The sequence below is a fragment of the Calonectris borealis genome, chromosome 3 (assembly GCF_964195595.1).
Source record: "Calonectris borealis chromosome 3, bCalBor7.hap1.2, whole genome shotgun sequence".
NCBI classification, from domain to species: Eukaryota; Metazoa; Chordata; class Aves; order Procellariiformes; family Procellariidae; genus Calonectris; species Calonectris borealis.
The window spans coordinates 117,057,903-117,076,823 of record NC_134314.1 but is presented as its reverse complement, the minus strand read 5'-3'; the positions used below and the strand labels follow the sequence as shown (position 1 = coordinate 117,076,823).

The window sequence follows — 18,921 nt, the reverse complement described above, 5'->3', positions numbered from 1 at the left end:
CTGCCCTGGCCTGCCGGCAGCGCGGTGCTGAGCGGTGCGGCAGGACGGGCAGGGAGCCGGCACCTGGAACCGCGGTTCCAGCTCAGCGGCTCCGGCTGGGAGGCTCCTGAGAGCCAGCGTGCCACCGGGACAGCCCGGCCCAGCCCTCGCCCTGCCCTCCTCCAAGCTGTGGGCAGCAGCAGAGGCTGCGTGTCGCCGCAGAACCACGTCCGGCGGCCGCTGCCCCGCGGGTGGCCTTGCTCCTCCAGGTGACATCTTCCCTCGGGCTGCCCAACCTGCATGGCGACACTCAAGGGACAAGTGAGCACAGTTCAGGCGGTCGCAGGAGCTTGCCTTTCTTTCCAAAACTCACCTGGTGAGCGGCAACGTCCCCCTCCGTTGCCTGATGGGACCGTCGGAGGCCCTCGCTTGGGATCAGCCTGCAAGAACCAGGCTGTGCTTAGAGAGCAGCCCCGCAGCAGAAGGGGCCACCGGCGAGCTGCCACCCGGCACCAGCAGCCTGAGCGCGGCAGAGCTGGGACCCTCGGCCCTGCCGGGCTCTCTGGCCTGCGTGGCAGGTTTCCTCCCAGCGTCGCCAGAGAGGACGTGCCGGCGTTGCCGGTGGCTCCCCAACCCTCTCCGCTCCCCGAGTGGCACCGCGGGACCCTCCCTCCCTCACTCCCGCACAAGCTCACCCCACTCGCCGCACATCCCTGGCACCCCGGCACAGCCAGGGGCGCGTGGAAGGCAGCCATCCTCACCTCTGCCTGGCCCTCCATCAGCCTGTCCAGGCTCCTGGCGCTCAACGTCCTCCACTGGGCAAGAGAGAAGGAGTGGAAGAAGGGGAGCAGCCATGCCTCTGCTGCTCGGCTGGAGGAGCAGTGCTCGGGGCCAGAGCCCGGAGCAGAGAGACACTCACGGCATGGCGGCGGCTCAGCTCCTTCTGCAGGACTTTGAGCGAGGGCAGACGGGTCACCCGGGCTCTCTTGTCTCCTCCGGGTGTCCTGTGGAGCGGGAAGGGCCAGGGAGAGAGCTGGGTGAGCCCCAGGCCGCCTCTTGTCTCTTGTCAGGCAGCTCTGCCCGAGAGCTGCCCGCAGCGGCGGGGGCACCTCTCCCCAGGTGGGGAGCTGTGTTCCCCCGTCCGGCTGCGCCTGGAGCATCCCCCCGGCTTACCCCAGCAGAGTGCCCAGCCACAGCTCCTTCAGCGCCCGGGAGCTGCAGAAAGAGAGGAGGAAGAGCGTCAGGCCCCGCTGCCCCCCAGCCCGTGGGCAGAGGCGGGCGCCTGCACAGCCCTGCCCCGTGGGGAAGGAGACAGGGGCAGGACGAAGCCCCGTGGGGCAGCACTCACCCAAAAGTGGCAAGGCAGGAGCCGGTGGGCCAGCTGAAGATGAGGGAGGTGCTGTCCTCCTCGCTGCCTTCCTCCTCTTCTTCTTCCTGCCCCGGTGCCTCCTTCCCGCCGCTCAGCACCCACAGCTGGTGCAGGGCCAGGCGAAGCTGTGGGCGCAGGGTGGTGCCCCGTCTGCAGAGAGGAGAGGCAGGCAGGGAGCTGGAGGTGGCCTCCTTAGGGTCCGTGAGGCCAGAGCCCTGTCCCCCACCTGCCCTCGGGACAGAGAGCGGTGCATGCAGCACCAAGGTGTGGGGGCCTGGGTCTGGTGCCAGGGTGTCCCTGCCCTGGTGCCAGGGCCGGGGCTGGGGCAAAGGCAGCTGGGCTGTGAGGCTCTTACTGCAACTTGGCGACCACCAGTTCCTCCTGGAGGAGGAGAAGGCGCCTCTCGCTCCTCTTGCGGCCCCGGCTCAGCCGCACGTCCGCGCTCAGCACCGGCTCGGCGTCGGTGAGAGCCTCCCTGCAGAGCAGAGAGCGGCGGGCATGAGAAAGGCCGCTGCTGGGGGCCCGGGGGTGCCCGCGTGTCCCCAGGCCATGGGGGGAGCCCACCTGGAGCCACAGCAGCAGCAGCTGGCCTGGCCCATGCTGCCCGGGACAGGAGGACCCTCGGCGGACACCAAGGACGCGGGCCAGGCGTGGACAGCGAGGCTGGGAAGCGGGGTGCTGGTGCCGGTGCCGGGGCAGCGCTGCTCGGCCAGAGCCTGCCTCCTCCCAGCGCTGCTGCGTGCCAGCACAGCTCCGTCCTGCTGTCTCTGGTGGCTGTTGGCTCCAACGGACCGAGATTCCGAGGCCAACGGAAAGTGGGAGGGGCCGTGGGGGGGCCCTGGCCTGGGGGTTCTCCCCAGGGTGGCCACGTCTCTCTTGCACTGGGGAGCCCAGAGCAGGACACGGCAGAGGGGAAGGACCACCTCCCTCCACCTGCGGGCAGTGCCCCTTGCCTTGGGCTTCACCGCTGGCTCCTGGCCTCCAAGTAGACCTGGTGCCACTGGTCCCCACCCTCGGGGCACGGCCGCGCAGCCAGTTCTCCATCCACTGCACTGCTCATCAGCCCAGGTGGTGGTTGCTTGCTTCCAGTCCTCAGGCACAGCTCCCTTTTGGCGTGGCCTCGCAAGCCCATCTGCCAGCTCCCTCAGCGCTCGAGGCTGCACCCATGGGGGCCCGTCGGGGACTTGTCCATCTCCACATTGCTTCAGTGTTCTCTAATCTGCCTCTCTGCCACCTGATGACCTAACTGGATCCTCTTGCACCAAGGGGACCTCTTTGCTCCAGCCTTTCCCCCAGGTCTCCAGGGCCTGGCATGTCTCACGGCTGCTCTTGCTAGGACCGTCGTGCCCCAGGAGGACTGGCAGAACCTAGGGCAGCCTGAAGTGCTGCCATGGCCTAGTGAAGGCCAGGAGAGATTCAAGACAGAGGAAAAGAATTCCCTAAAAATGTGACCCTATGATGAGCTTAATCATCCCATTTCTTCGTAGCCGCTTGCTTGGGGCTGTTTTGCATCTGTGCTGAACAGAGCCTCGCTAACCCAGGGATGTGTTAGTTATCGCTGGGCAGTGCTTGCACAGCGCCAAGGGCTTTTCTGCTCCTCAGACTGTGCCACCAGCGAGCAGACTGGGGGTGCACGAGACACTGGGAGGGGACACAGCGGGGACATCTCACCCCCACTGACCAAAGGGACACCATAGGGTGCCGTGCTCAGCAAGAAAAGTGGGGGGTGGAGGTTTGGCGGGGGCTGGCCTTGCTCGGGGCCTGGCTGGGCATGGGTCAGTTGGTGGTGAGCAATTGCTTTCTTCTGCATCACTTGTTTTTCTTGGGCTTTATTTTCCTCTCTCTTTCTTCTTTGTTGTTTTTCTTTTTCTTACCTTTTTTTTTTTAAAATTCTCATAGAATTTTGGTTGGAAGGGACCTTAAACATCACCTAGTTCCAATCCCAAGGGACACCTTCCACTAGACCAGGGTTGCTCAAAGCCCCATCCAACCTGCCCTCAAACACTTCCAGGGAGGGGGGCATCCACAACTTCGCTGAGCAACCTTAGTGCATGGGAATAAGCTTGAGTATGTAAATTAAATGCTAGGGACTTTTCCCCACAGCGTTAGTTATTCCCCTCTCCTGGGTTTAACAGCAAGTTGCGTGCTGGGCAAAGAGGAGCCAGGAAGAGCTTTGCCCATTGTCCTCATTGCCCAAGAAACCACATCCTCTAGACCTCGAAGTTGCTTGCTAAGGGTGGTCTCCCCCTGGGAATCCAGCCCAAGCCTGGCTGAACAAGCATTTCCAAGATACCTGCTTTAGGAGCCAGTCACAAGATCACCCAGCTGTCCTCTTCTGGCTCTGCCGGCCCCAGAAACCACTCCAAGCACCTGAAGTCTCAGAGAAACCCACTGGCCTCTCTCAAAAGAGTAAGCTGTAAAAGCCACCACCATTTGTTTTACCTCAGGAAAAGTGTTGTCTGACTGTCACGCAGGAGGAGATAAATGGTTTGCAGTTCTGCAGCCCCTTGCACATAAGCATGGGAATGCACTTACGAGTAGGGCATCCCTTTGCATTAGGCAAGAATTACATCTCATTTCTACAAATGGGGGAAAGCCAGCAAAGATGCAGCTGGCTGGGGTCCTACCCGGGAACAGAAACTCTTCCAGTCTGCTCCCTCTGCTGCCACCGGTGCCTCACATATCCAGCCTGAAACCCATCCTCGATAAGTGACAGCTCAGCTGATGGTCTTTTTCGGGAATGACTTCATCTGTTTCCCTCTCATAGCATGCAGACAAAGCAAGCCATTTCCATCCTTGCATCTCCTCCTTTTCTCACCAAGCACTGATGGGGTTGTGCTAACCATGCACTGGTTTCGTAACTGGCCAGGGGATGGTGGCTCAAAATTTAAGTGACTCGCTCCTGAATGGCACCGTGGTCTTGGGGAGATACAACAGCTTTCACTAACCTGCTGAGTATTACAGGAGCTAGTTTCCCACACAGGAGCACAGTTTGGGGCTCACCTTGCTCCTGGAAAAGCTGGGAAGTCAGCAGAAGCATTGATCTGCTCATTAGTTGCTTGGCTTCGGGATGCAAACCTTACCTTACTGGGAGAGAGCGGAATTTGCAACCTGAAGAGCCCCTGAGCCCCCTTCATGGAGCCAAGGAGGGAAAAGGGGAGAGGGTGGCCGACCAAATCCAAGGCCAAGACAAGGACAGTATTATTTTAGCCCCAGCTGCTTTTCTTTGACCTCGGTGGGGAAACAAGCACATTCTGAACAAACCCATTAATGGTTTCCTTCTCTTTATGATGCAAAATTACACGCACTTATCTGTCTCTTAGGGAGACGTTTGCATTTAATTCTCTGCTGTTTGCAAAATACTTTGAAAACCACGCATAAAAAATGGTCGGTAAGATTGCTCCACATATATCAAAGGAAGCAACAATCAGGATGTCTTTGGGAGACCTATTTTTGCCTAACCTTATTGCTACCCAAACCTGGATGGCACTAAACAGTGATGAAGTGAGTTGCTGTTGGAGGAGTATGTGCAGGGAGGTGTTCATTGTGCTTTACATATCTCTGCAGGCAGGAAGGTCCCATCAGCATCAACTAATTTGGATGAGCCTGTTATTGGAGAGCAACACAGTCACCCCTCACCGGAGGGGCACCGCAGCTGCCACCCAGGCACTGGGGATGCTCACTTCTTTATTATATCACTGCAAGTAATGTGTTCTCGCCTGGTTTTGCACAATATTGGCATTTATAATGCCCCGATTTGTACTGCAGCCCCCTCCCTTGGCATATCCCCCTTGATGCTGCAAATGTTGCTTCTCCCGTGATTCAACAGCTGAGATATAGGAATTGCTTTTTGGGGGGAAGGATGGAAAAGAGTTACTCTAGGGAAATCTCTGAGGTCCCTTTTTCCTCCTTCACCAGCATCCTCGCCAATTCCCTGCAGAGAAACACAGAAGGGCCTTTTCCAGCCTCTTTTAAGCCCACCCCGGAGAGCAAACACTGAGCTGGGAACACATATATGCAAGCTACTTCATTCAACCCGCACCTCCACAGCACATCTTGGCCAAAGCTGGTCAACAAGTGCAAAGAGACCATCTGTGGTGGTGCATTTCCTCCCCCGCTCTCCTAGGCTGCTTGTTGATCTCAGAAATTTCCATGAAACCTCGGCCTTGGTGTACTCAGTCTGGCAGTTGAGCGCTCCTTGACCGTATCAGAAACTCTGCATAGCTGAGCTGGGAACGTACTCCTACTGCCTGGCCCAGGTGTCCGGTAGAACAACACTGAAACCTTGAGAATTTTTAGTAATTACCAACCTGGGACTGTGACCAGGATGGAAATTTATGGATTACTAAAACCAATCATCTTGCAAACCTATAAACGTTGGTCCAAAGTGAGACCCTTTGAGTCCTCCGGGACCGCAGCGGGCTGCGCCCAGCATCTCCCGCTGAGTGGGACGCCTCTCAGAGCTCACGACCTCTCAAGTCTGCGATATTCGGAGGACTGTCGCCGATGACGGGACCTGGGCTGAACCCCTTCACTCCTCGAAGCTCAACCCTTCACCCATTGAGGAAGAAATGCCTAGACGTTTGACGTGAATATTTCTTCACTGAAATCGAGGGGAATTTTTAACAGGTATACCTTCTGTATAAATTTATATATATATTTATGTATATTTCTGTCTGTCTGTATGTGTGGACTAATAGTAAGCATAATCTGTAATTAAGTCATGATTATAATAGACTCTACTAACACTTATTTTGTAAATATTACATTAGTCAATGATTAAGTGCTACTAAAGTTTGTTAATGATTAGTTGATGATTAAGTACTGCTAAACACATATAGTCCTAAGATATAAACCCTTAGATGATTTTCCTTTATATGTTTCATCCGTGTAATAAGTAATAGAGTGAACCTTGCCATCAAATTCTGTTAGGTCGCACCTTTATAAATCTCTGTTAAAATCACTTTCTGCTAATACCTTTGATGGTGATTCTTTAAGCGGCCTCTAAACCACTCATTCGCAACGCCATCCATGAGCTGCACTAACTGGTCCTGGTTCAGCCAGGGACCCCCAGATCCAGCTGTGCCCCACATCTGGCAGCCCCTGCCCAGGCCAGCACATGGACACAGCTCTGCAGCAGCAGCCCATGCTGGGTTTTTGGTGGCAGACAGTGCCCTCCAGTGGGACATTTGCCACAACACCATTCACACATCTTCCCAAAGGAAGGAAAAAAAAAATAAATGGTGATTTAAATTTCAAAAGCCCTATACTAAACAAATAGAGAAGTTACAAGCCTGCAGCTGGGGAGACAACTGTGCTGTACTGCCAGCCAGGAGGACTGTGGTGGTAATGCTTTTTGCAGCCAGCGTGTTAATAACAAACATTCATGCAAGCACCAAAAACGCTGTCCGCTTTGCTCAGTGACAGGGAATCCATGGGCCATAATCTGGCCTGGAGTCTCCTTAAAACCTTAAGTCAAGCCCTGGGGCTGTTTCTCAGCCAGGCTGGAAGAAGCACCACCACCCCCCCCACCCCCCCCGGATCCTCAGGACTTCCCATAGAGCTCTGCCTTTGGGGCAGGGGGAAGCAGACAGCACCAAGCACAGGGACAAGAATAATCTTTAATTTCTTAAATTAAGCACCAAAATACCTTATTTCCTTTTTTCCTTAAAAAAAAGCGTTTAATTTCCATGTGCAGCTCTCGAGCAGGGTAACTCAGGAGAAGACATATGGCAGCGCAAGCAAACACTTCACTCCCCAAGTTGAACAAGTATTAAAAAAAATTAAATGACAAGACGAGGAAGACTGTGGTGGGACATTCATGGTCCATAAAACACACCAGAAGGGTTTGCACAGCTGGTGGCTTGTGTCAGCTGGGGAAGGCAGGACAGGGGGTTTGGAGGAGCCCCGGGGCCCCCTCAGAGTGGGGGGGACTGCTCCAGGAAGACCCGGTATGCCTGGCCGGGGTGGGCCCGGGCTCCCCACAGCCACTCGGGGGGCCTGGCCCGCAGCTTCAGCTGGAAGGGGTCGAGGCGCAGGCACTCCCCCAGGTCATGCAGCTCCATTGCTGGCTCCTCCACAGCCCTCATCGGTGGCTCTTCGGGGCTTGGGTTCCTCCTGGGGTGCCGTCCCTGCCTGGCTGCCCTACACAGGGTGCCAGCAGCCACCAGCATCGCCAGGGCAGCCATGATGGCCGCCCCCACTAGGATGTCAGCATGGCGGCGGAAGAAGCCGATCCCTGCAAGAGAAGGGCCATGGCCTCGTCCTGCTTGCCCCAGTGGCCCCCACTGTGCTCACAGAGTCCCCCACATCATGACTGCAGTACTCGGGGGTGAGACCTGGAACTGTGGGAGGTCCTCCAGGAGGGTCAACAAATCCCTTGCTGCCCTCCAGAAGCCCTCATGACCACCTCCGGGGCAGAGCGTGTCTCCCAAACCTCCATCCCAAAGAAATATTTAGACCAAGAGCCAGCCTGCAGGAGCAGCACAGGGCTGGTGCTACCCCAGGAGAGCCTCAATAGAGCAAAGCCATTGCTAAACCCATGTGCAGTTACATGGAGGCTAGAAGACCTGCCACCATTCCCATCCAAACGTGAAGGGACTCTCTCCTTGACCCAAGAGATAAATATGCATTTATAAAATTATTTATATATGAATGTAACACCATATCCAGCTGATCTGGACGGGCTTAGACTGCATAACTGGTTAATGAATTTGGAACTGAGAGGATGGATGAGAAATGCAATTTGGCTGAAGCTCACATACAGGTTTAAGCCACTTCCAGTGTTGCAGGGATGAGAAGTGATTTTGGTAAAATAGCAGCAATATTTTGAATACTTATTGCAGAATATCGGTGTATTTCAGGCTAGGCAGCCCCATTACTCTGTGAGATTGGATTAGCCAGCTCCAATTATAGTCAAGCACCACATGCTACCTGCTGAGCCTTGTGTCAAATATGTCAGGGGAGCGCTAGGGTAAACGCCAGGAACATCAATGTCTTTCTCACCGAGATCTACACAGTGTGACAGGAGACCACAGGGCACTCTGAGGAGTGTCCAAGTTTGCAGATTACGTCAGTTACAGAGGTAACTCATAAATCACCCTTGGCCACACTTTGCTTATAGCAACAAGCTCCAAGCAGCCAAGACCAGAAGATGCAGAAGGTCTTGGGGAATAAAGGCTCACACATGCTAAGTTTTAACCCTAATGGAAGGAAAGTAGCAGACTGGGAAAAGAGAGGCTAAGCCTCATGAAGAGGTTATACTTGGAAGTGCCAACGCAGCCAGTGAGCAGAGCATAGCAGCAAACACCATGGACTGTTACCAGTATTTAATCACCTGTTAAATACTCCAGGTGCTGGTGGCTGCAATGACTTACCACTCCCAGTGAGCATGAGCTTTACCAAGAGTTTCCATCCACAGCCTCCCTCAGCAGGGAGGGGGAATCACAGAATTGATCACAGAGGGGTTGAGATGGGAAGGGACCTCTGGAGGTCATCTGGTCCAACCCACGTGTTCAAGCAGGGCCACCTAGACCCAGTTGTCCAGGACCATGTCCAGACAGTTTTTTAATATCTCCAAGGATGAAGACTCCACAACCTCCCTGGGCAGCCTGTGCTGGTGTTTGATCAACCTTCACAGCAGAAAATGTGTTTCCTGATGTTCAGAGGGAACCTCCTGTGTTTCACTTTGTGCCCACTGCCTCTGGTCCTGTCAGTGGGTACCACTGAGAAGAGCCTGGCTCTGTCTTCTTTCCACCCTCCCTTCAGGTATTTATATACATTGATAAGATCCCCCGAGACTTCTCTTCTCCAGGCTAAACAGTCCCAGCCTTCTCAGCCTTTCCTCATAGGAGAGATGCTCCTGTCCCTTCCTCATCCTTATGACCCTTCATTGGACTCTCTCCAGTACGTCCATGTCTTTCTTGTATTGCTGCTACTGTCAGAAGTAGCAGCACTCCCTGAAACATTCAGGCACCACTCAGGAGAGCCTTTGGGAGCACAGATGCCACACTGAATTACACCCAACGAGCAGCGATACTTTAACCTGACACGGTTAACTGATGCAGGTCACCCCTTGGATGCCTATCTAGGCTAACCTCTGAAAGCTGATGCCTTTGGAGTCTGAGAAAGACCATTTCTCCTTTGAGTATAGGCTCTCCTCCTAACTTAAATATCTGTGCTGCCTAAACCTCACTCTTCCTCCCTCCCTTCGGTTTCCAAGAGGATCACATTTGCCTCCAAGTCCACTTATATCTGAATACAACTCCCAAAGAAGAGCTCCTAAAGCCAAAGGAGGAAGCCTAAGGGGACAACCAGCTGGGAATTGCCTTGCAAAGATATTATATATCCTTCCCGCACCAGGCCCAGACATCCAAAGCCACCACGCCAGTAGCAGTGCCATTTTTAAGCATCACATGCAACACACGTTAGCAGAGGCATAGCTGGTAGGACCCAGTCAAGGAGAGAGCCCCTTACCCCGACGTGCTCACGCCAGGTTACACGTGGCAAGAGTGACGCTGCACAAATGACTCGCTCATGCACACAAGAAAAACACCCAGCTGCAGGAGAAAGCAGAGCCACTACTTTGTCCTCTACCTGATCGGGGAGCACGGATACAGAGGGTGCCGGACTTGGTGGGAGAATGATCTTCATAGTCCTTTTTGCAGCGGCAGAGGTACGTGCCCACACCGTTGAAGCACTCTGCCTCTTCCCCGCAGAGGCCAACCCCAGCGCTACACTCGTTCACGTCTGTAACGGGAGAATAGATGCTGTAAGTCGAGTCAGGCTTAGCATAAAAGGATTTATCCCAGAGAAAAGTAAAACACCCACCTTCAACGAACAGCGAAACTAGCTGCACCTTCTCCACTCCTACTGAGGTGCCAAGCAGCTCCTGCAGCTGGGAGCGCAGGAGCAGAGACACATTTCTCTCCTCCGGCTTCAGGTGCAGCCAGAAGGTGAGCAGCAGGTTGGGACCGCTCGTCCTGCGGGCAGGGGAGAGCCCAGGGTGAGGCGGGAGGAAAGCATCGCCACCAGCTTTGAAAGCCCATTTAGACCTCCCACACACTCGTATTAGATGGTGGTGCTGCAGGTTCTTGCAAAGATTATTTGTGACAAGAGGCAGCTTTGCGCTTGGACCAAGGGAAAAAGGAAAGCCCAGTAATGGCTCCTCACTTGGAGTTAGGCTGAAGTGACTAGATATTCACGTAAAGCAAATTGTAGTGGCAATTTACAGCCCCAGGTCAGCCTCAACCAAGTGTGGCAGGGACCTTGCTGACAGCTCACAGCTTTCTCCAGCAGACATCACTACTGTTTTCTCCAGAGTTTAAATCCGTCTTAGACCTATAAAGGCCCTAGCCAGCACTAAACATCCATTTTCACCATTTTTCTTCTGGAAAACAGATTTTTTTTTTTTTTTGTTCTACTTTCAGGACAAGTTACAGATCACAGGAGAGGAGCAAGGCTGGATCTCTGCCTGGGGAAGGAGAATGAGAACCCAAGCCACTGCTATCCAGGAAGTATTTCAGGTTATAGCAGAGTCGCCTGCCAAGCCAGCAGCACAACAGTAACCCTACCTTTTGATTTCCTTTAACTTTATTTCATTGACTTTGTTGGCAGAAAGTTTCAGGTTCTCCTGGATCTGCAAAGGAACAGAGTGACCAGTGCCCATTTGATGTTTGATACGCAGAAGTATGGCAGCAAACAGTTTCTTTTCTCAAGTCTACCTCCCCACCTTGCTCTTTCCCTTCACAAACCACTCAGGACACATTAGGTGTCCCATAGCCCAGCGCTCTGGGCCTTTTCTCTAGGAGACTACTAACTGCTCCCATCTTCTTAGTTTCAGCTCAGCTATCCCAAACACACAAGGTAATTTGGGAAGAGAAAGAGCAATAGTAGCCCCAGGTAAGTGTTTGGGTGCTAAACCATCGCAGAGCAGCAGTGGATGTGTGGTGGCTTTCTAGGCTAGGCAGCAGGCTGAATCCTGTACCTGCTCCAGTTTGCGTCCCAGAAAGGAAGTTTAGGTGCAGCCGTGAAAGCAGATGCTTATACGCTTGCCCCCTTTAGGCTCTGGCTTACAACCTGCCCCATTTCCAGAGGCAAGTTACAGCACTCAGTTGGTTGTATCCCTGTCTCTGCAGTGCTTTTCTACTGCCTTGTGATGGCACAGCGCTCTGAAGGGCTGCAGCAGCTAAATGCCAGCCGCTGCGGCCAGGCACCCTGCCAGGGCATCGGCCTCAGATGACAACCAGTACAAGCAACTCAGATGCTGGCTCATCATGTGGCTTTAACAGAAAATCCCTGGAATGAAGGGCACAACACGGTCTCTTCTAGTTGACTATTTGGGACATCACATTTGTTCTTCTCCCCCTCCCCATGCCCAGACTTACATGGTTCTTCATAGATTCAAGAAGACCCTTTTTGAGCTCACGTCCATCACGAGGAATCCAGTCCTTGGGTTTGATTTCAATAGTTACTTCAAACAGCACATCTACCAGAAGACATAATATCCTAGCATGTTTAAGTCCACATAACGCAAACGGGCTCCTTAAATAAGTTAGCTCTTAAACATCGACAATAGTAGAACAGCTACACGAGGACACGCTTGTGTGAGTCAGTGCCATGTGGGTATTTCCAGAGGTTGTGCATCAGATAGAACAAGTTGTTGAGTTACAGGTGAAAACAAACCTCAGCTAACGCTCAGTGCTGAATACAGGAATTGATCTTTCAGCAAAAAGTATAACAAAGCATTAATGTATATCTGATCGCACCCACATTTCTTTAGCTATTATCTTTCCTAAAGGTATCATCATGATGGAGTCTAAAAGCCCACTTCTCTCGCGCATCTCTGTTTGGCATCAGCTTAGATAAACTGCTGTGTTCTGGCTGAATCCAGGCTTGCACAGATTTGCCAGAGTCTGCTGTTTAAAGCCTATTTATTCAGCAATATTTCTCCTGTCCAAAGCTCAGGCTCCTTCTGTACTGACTCCTTTTCACAAGCTGTTTCTGTGGCTTGTTCTGCCATATAAGCCCAGTATTGTGCTGCTTAGTTGCTAATAATCCCATAAGGTTTTACTCCTCTCCCCAGTCTGAGGAGCAGGACTCCTGCGGGTTTCTCATCCAGGTAGTCATGAAACACCCACTGGAGTATATTTGAGGAAGTAAGGCTCATTCACCCTTATTCACCTTAGAAAAATCTTCTTTAAACAGCCAGCAAGTAATGCTTGAACTCAAACAAGCCAGCATTTATGTCAGGTTTAGCGTCTGAATTGAGGTTTCTCCAGGGTAAATGCAAAGTGGCCAAAGCACAACAGTGGGATTGCAGTGATATCTTAAAAATTAAAATCTCCAAAGTGGTTACTAATCAGAAGCACCCTTTACTGCTTTCTAAACTTAATGAACAGATGATGTCCATGCACAACTCCAATCAGCACACTGAACTTAGGGCAGTTGCTTTAAGACATGCTGAACTCTTTACATCGCTCACCTCCAGGATGGTGCTGGGATTGCAGTGCCGTGTCATTCTCCAGAGATGCCAGGGCAGAAGCCAGATCTGTCAGAGCAAGGGAAAGAATCAGGCTGCTAATCTCAGCGTACCGGTAAGGCAGGAAAAAGTACATTAGGTACGTGTCACTTTGCAAGAAGAGTGCCGTGTGCCAGCTCCTTTCAATATTGCTTGTACTGAAGTTAAATATCAAGCTCTAAATACAGTCTACTCTTCTCTACAGTGGGAAATGCTCTTTAGAAAGAAATAACCCTCATTCCCTTTTCTGGAAGTCGATGAAGTATTATCTCTGTGAAGCCACCAGAGCTCCTGCAACCAACAAAGCTGCCTTGGACCCCCAATGAAGAAAAGAAGCTTTGGCCTTGTGTATTAGATGCCAGCAACTGCAAAAGTTTACAGTGAAGGGGCAAGAACAGTTTGGAGGGGAAGAAAGACCAATTGAAAACATCTTCTCTTCCACCTTCAGGCAGAAACTAATACATATCAGTAGCTAAATATTTCTGTAAAAGAAATCTACCGTCAGCTCCTAAATTTTCTTAGGAGACGAGCCTTTTTTTCCCCCCTTCTTCCCTCTAACTTCTGGAGCTCAAACTCAGTTATCATGGCTAGGAGCATCATGCCAGGCTACAGCCATGGGAATCAATACAAGCCAGAGCTGTTTAACAGCAAGATGGGCATTCACAGTCTGCTTTGGGGATAAAGGCGGGGTCCTCCATGGATAATTCAGAGCGCTTAGATTAGAAACCGGCCTGTCCCTGTTAAGAGGAACATCAGCCCATAGATGCCCATGTTACAACAGATAACCCTATGTCTTCTCAAGTACCACCTCCCTTGAATACAGAAGGAGTCAAGAGTGCTACCACATGGACCAACTGAAGGTGACAGCCATGTCTACCAATAAAACTTCTTAGAGAGTGCTGCATTACTGGAAACGGATATTGCACAGTGTCAGGCATCAGTTCAGCCACAAATATCCCAAAAAACACCTTACCAAAGAACTCTTCATTCCTTTCTCCTGGAGACACCACATCTCCAGCAGTCACACCAGGAGAGGGGTAGAGAGGAGAAGGTTTTGTACTCGCATTTAGCGGTGGCTCTTCCAGCACTGGTGTCTGAGTGCGATGTGCGGCAGCGACCACTTCTTCTGACAGGCTATCACTGGCCTGATCCAGGCTAGATGATTTGGCAGAGATACCTACATTGCTGCTGGGCAGCTCTGAGGAAGGGACACCCGCTGAGCGACATGGAGCTATGGTGACCAGAGCAGACACCAGCTCTATATCCCCCTTTGCAATCTCCAAAGCAGACAGCTCAGCTTTATGCCCAGCTGGATACAGCTCCACCAACACATCATCTTTGGTTTCTCTGCCCTCTGTGCTGCCATCCTTAAGGCTCCTTTCCAGCTCTGTTTCATCCCGCAGCTGACCACACTCGTTCAGGTCAAGCTTGCTCAGGTTAGCACCAGACTGAGCATCTTCTGGGAGATCAGGAGGCTGTTGAGCCTCTTCATCTGGGCTCACAAGCTCAGGCTGGATCCTGCCACCAGTAGGTGCAGCCAGTGGGCCTGGAGAGGCTCTCAGCATGGGCAATAAACCTTTCGTTACCACCGTCCTCCAGCTCTCTTTTTTGGAGACCTCCTGAACAGGCTCTTGGGGAGCTATGGTATCATTCGAAGAGCCCACAGTTTCAGAGTCTCTGAATACATAATACCGCCCTTTAAAATGTCTGTATTCATGGCTTAGGGAACCACTCCCTGATAGAAACAATACATGGACCGCAGTAGCTTGTGTAGCAAAGATCAGAGTACCTCGGTTGTGACAGGCGTATGCCACTTTGGTTTCCACGCTTGACAAGACCCCCTGGAAGATTATCTTGTCCTGGTTCTTGCCGCAGCCATCACTCCCCTGGAACCCCTGGACATAGATGACAATGTGCTTCTGGGAGCCTGCCAATATGGTCCAGTTGCACCAGATGTTGGTTTTAATGTCATCATGCAGCGGCAGGTAAAACATCCCAGACCCACCCCGAAAGATGAGGTGGCAGCTGCTGGCAGGGAAGTACTCCATTGCCCAGGGCGGTCCTAGCTCTGACACATCGGAAAGGAAATGCATAGTCAATGGTTATTGTACGCACCAGGACATGGATGTCACGCTTCTGGAATGCTGCAAATTGCCACAGAAGAGGACCCATTTAAAACCCCCTCCTGCTGCAAGATTTCTATAGTTTCAGCCCCCAGAGCCAGATCTCAGCTCTGCAATCGGAGCTGAGCTTGGGCCCCAGCTACTCTGCCCTCTGCCAGAGGGGTCTGGCCCTTTGCAGCCCATCCAGCCTCCAGCAGCTTGAATTACATGTTTTTGCTTCCAACAGAGGTTTAGCCAACAAGACCACTTTGTTGGAAGTCTTCCCCTCCCCAGACAGCTGGGTTATGCTTGCTAGGCTGCGACTGCAGGTGATAGACACAGCCTTATCCTTGCCCCCACCAAGTCCTTCTACCTTCTAAAGATGGCTTACAGCAAGATATGAAGTATTGGGATACCTACCAGCATGTTTCTGTTGCTGTCCTCCTGGCATCTGGGTGTTTCTGGATACAGGATCATCAGAGGGCTCCTGAGACTTTTGGCCTCTCAACACTGTTTCTCCTCCCCAGACCACAGGAGGACCAGGGTGTGCAGGAGTGGCACTGTAGGAGGCATTTCTCCGCTCTCCTGCACCCGCTCGGAGACCTTCTGTGGTTTTCTGCATTTTAAATCCCCCAAGGATGGGGGCAGAATCCAGTTTGTCACTAGCAGTCATGCCCTGATGCTGCACAGGCACCACATGCTCCTCTCTCTTCACCCCCCAGGTGCCAGGCAGGGAGGCTGGTGCCACCCCAGAGCTCACATGGTCCTCAGGCCAAGGAAGCCCCACACCAGGCTTTGTGCCAGTGACAGAAGCTGGGGTGGGACCCCCAGCCGGCAAGCCCACAGGGGCTGAGGCTTCTCCTTGCTGGCCACCCACCTCCCCCAGCGCCAACTTTTGCATCCCAGGGCCAAGGCATCCGGGGGACTCATCTGTGCCCAGTTCAGAGGCTACAGATGGATGACAAGGTGTGGAAGGGGAGACCATCTCCTGTGCTCCTGGGCTAGCCAGTGAGATGCCTGCCCTTCGCCTGAGGCTGACGGGATCCAAATCCAAAGCTGCTGGTGGAGAGAAGACAATGCTGGACACAGGCTCCACTTCTGGAGGAAGAGATGCCTCAGGGGTGAAATCGCTAGAGCCGGAGTCTGCAGGGACAGGTTCTGTGCAGGAAACCACCAGTGCGGGGATTGTTTCTGTCCCTAGGATGGACATGGCTGTGGGCGCATGCTCCAGCCCTGTCGGCAAAGGGGGTACAGCCAGCCCTGGCTGCGCAGCTATGTCGCTTTGGTGGCAGCAGGTTTTTACACCCAAGGAAGATGCATGAACTTTCTCAGCAGCCGGACAGTCATGTGCTTGGGCATTTTGGGGAGGGCTCCCAGGGTCTGTGGGGGCTGAATGCAGGACATGAGTGCTCTGGCCATGCAAATGAGGACGTTCTTGGAGGGTGTCCCATGATGCTGTGGGATGCAACACTGTTTTCCCCTCAACAACTCCTCTAAAACATCCTGAGGAGTAAAGGATGCTTTGTATGAGCTTTGTATGTTGGAGGCCATTTGTTCCCAACTCAGGTTGAGTCACAGACAAATCCCCAAAACTGCTTTGGCATCTTTGGCTTCTCTTGGGTAGCAACTGTGAGCGATCCCCATTTACCACTTCATACAGGCTACTCAGGCTGGGCATCAGGCCATCTGCAAGGCCATCAGCATCGCTGCTCGCTGTGTCATCAGCTGGGACACTCGACTGGGGATGGCTTTCATGTTTCTCTAAACTGACTGTGCTGAACCCTTGGTACATGGTGGTATCTGTGCTCTCTTTGCTTTCTCTTCTGCCAGGGGACAAAGCCTGTGAGAGTGCAGCAAAGTCCAGGCAACTTGTGTGTGTTGGTTTAATAGTAAACTGTAGGTCTCCCAGATCTTTTGGCCTCAGGGTAGGGTGCAGGACAGACTGCTTGTTCTCCAGGCCCACGTCTGCCGGCTGCAAAAAAGGCTCCACTACCTGCAAGGCACCGAGCAAAGGAGTTTCCAAAAACACACTTGCAAGCCTGTGCATATAACCAAAACCCACAGTGATGTCCCCGCTCACGGAGAGACTCTGACTCCAGGTATCCTGCGCTGCAGTGGGGATTATGCCTCCAGGTGTTCCTCTGCCTTGAGCTTCCTTGCAGCATCTCAGACCTTCTCCCAGCACAGAAGGAGCTTTTGTTTCCAGGAACGCTGTTCTTGCACCTTCATATGGGACAAGCTCAGTAGGACTTCCCACAGCCGTAGTACCCAGTGTGCTCCCTCTTCCCTGCAGCAACCCACCACTCCACACTGTGGTCTTGCCAAGGCTCACAGTGCTACGTGTGGTTGCAAAGCTCAGCACATCTCTAAGGTCTTCAGCCCATCCAGACTGAAAAACACCAACTTGCTTTGGTAGTTTTGGAGCAGGCGTTTCAGAAATAACATCATCTTCGGAGGAAAATTCACCTTCCTGGTCTTGGAAGATGTAGTACTTCCCTTTAAATTGTGTCTCTCTGCAGTTTGGCAGGTACCTCTTCAGCAACACAACGTGGACAGCCTGAGCAAAGGTGGCAAAAACATGCATCTCCTTTTTCCAGCAAGCATAAACCACACTGTTTTCCACCAGTGAAGAAACTCCTTCAAATAGGATTTTGTCCTCATTTTTGCTGCAACTCTCCTTAGTGATAAAGCCCTGAATATAAATTATTATATGCTTTCTGGAGCCTGCCCAAATTGTCCAGTTGCACCAAAAGTTTATGGGGGAATCGCCACGGTACTCTGGAGGAGAAAACTCCCCGTACTTGTCCTTCAGGACTCTGTGGCAGCTTCTTATAGGCACATATGCCAATATCCAAGGAAAATCTGACCCTGGAAGACAAGAAGCAACAACCTCAAGTTTTCCTCCATCTCCACTTCCCATAAAGAGTTACTAGTCCTTATTTCCAGAAATTATTTTCAAGCTCCCTTATCTCCCCATTTTGCTACATCCCACTCCTGTTTGCCAAGCAACATGCAAATCCATCAGCAGGAGAACATGCAAGTAACCCTGTGTCAGGCCCTGGGGTCAAGGAGAGGAGGCCACCTGGGCATGCACCCACACACCAGCCTGGGGTGAGCCTCAAACTGTCATCCCTTCCAGCCCAAGTGACTGTTTCCACCCACACCTGCAACCTACCTCAAACCTCCTCCCCATCAGTGCTCACCCCACCAGTATGTGCCACTCCAGAGTACTCGCAGGGCTGGGGACAGCTGGAGAAGCCCTGGCCACCACCACTTCCTATCCCATGGAGAGCTGGGCTGTAGCCCCACTGCTACCACCCCAGAGCAGGACGCTCTCACACTTTGAGTCCCCCCGCCCCGACACGGCCATGCAGGAGCACAGAGGTCCCAGCACAGCCACGCAGTGGGTGGCACTTGTCCCAGGGAGGCAGGTTGCCAGCCACAGGGTCAGGTTATTTAGGGATCAAAATAAAAGGCTCAGGGAATTGCCACATCAGGACAAGTTACAAAAGCAACAAGCATGCTATTATGTTTGGTTCAGCTCGTGGGCAACTTTTATTGTTTATATACCTGCAGAGCTGGAAGATAATGCTCTCCTGAAGGCATTTTCAACCCCTTTGCTTTAAAGGGTTCAGCCAAGCAAGAAGTCCTCAGAGCCTCAGTAGGATGAGCAACATCAGTATAGCTCACCATAGCTAATTTAGCCCTCAAAGAGGGAAACACCTTCTCTCGGGCAGGAAGAAATAAGATATTTTCCAAAAACGCTATCTCAGAGCTAGAAGAGCCACGAGCCAGCGATAGGTTTACCCTACAGGAACACGATTAAAGTTTGGATTGAACTTTTGCTACTTGTTTTTATTGCTGCCCAACAGTGATTTGCTAGAGCGCATTGCTCCTGCCTCTGGGGTCCTGCTCTGCAGTAGGGGTTTGGCAGCTGTAAGATAGCAGCACAC

At 52.5% G+C, this 18,921-nt stretch overlaps 1 long non-coding RNA gene across 1 annotated transcript; it reads right to left on the bottom strand.

Moving 5' to 3' along the window:
- Positions 1-47: 47 nt before the first annotated feature.
- Positions 48-968, bottom strand: LOC142081462 (uncharacterized). The gene is made up of 3 exons (XR_012673334.1): positions 899-968; positions 741-794; positions 48-419 (listed from the first exon to the last, which is right to left on the bottom strand). It is a non-coding gene; the product is annotated as an uncharacterized LOC142081462 (long non-coding RNA).
- Positions 969-18,921: the final 17,953 nt, after the last annotated feature.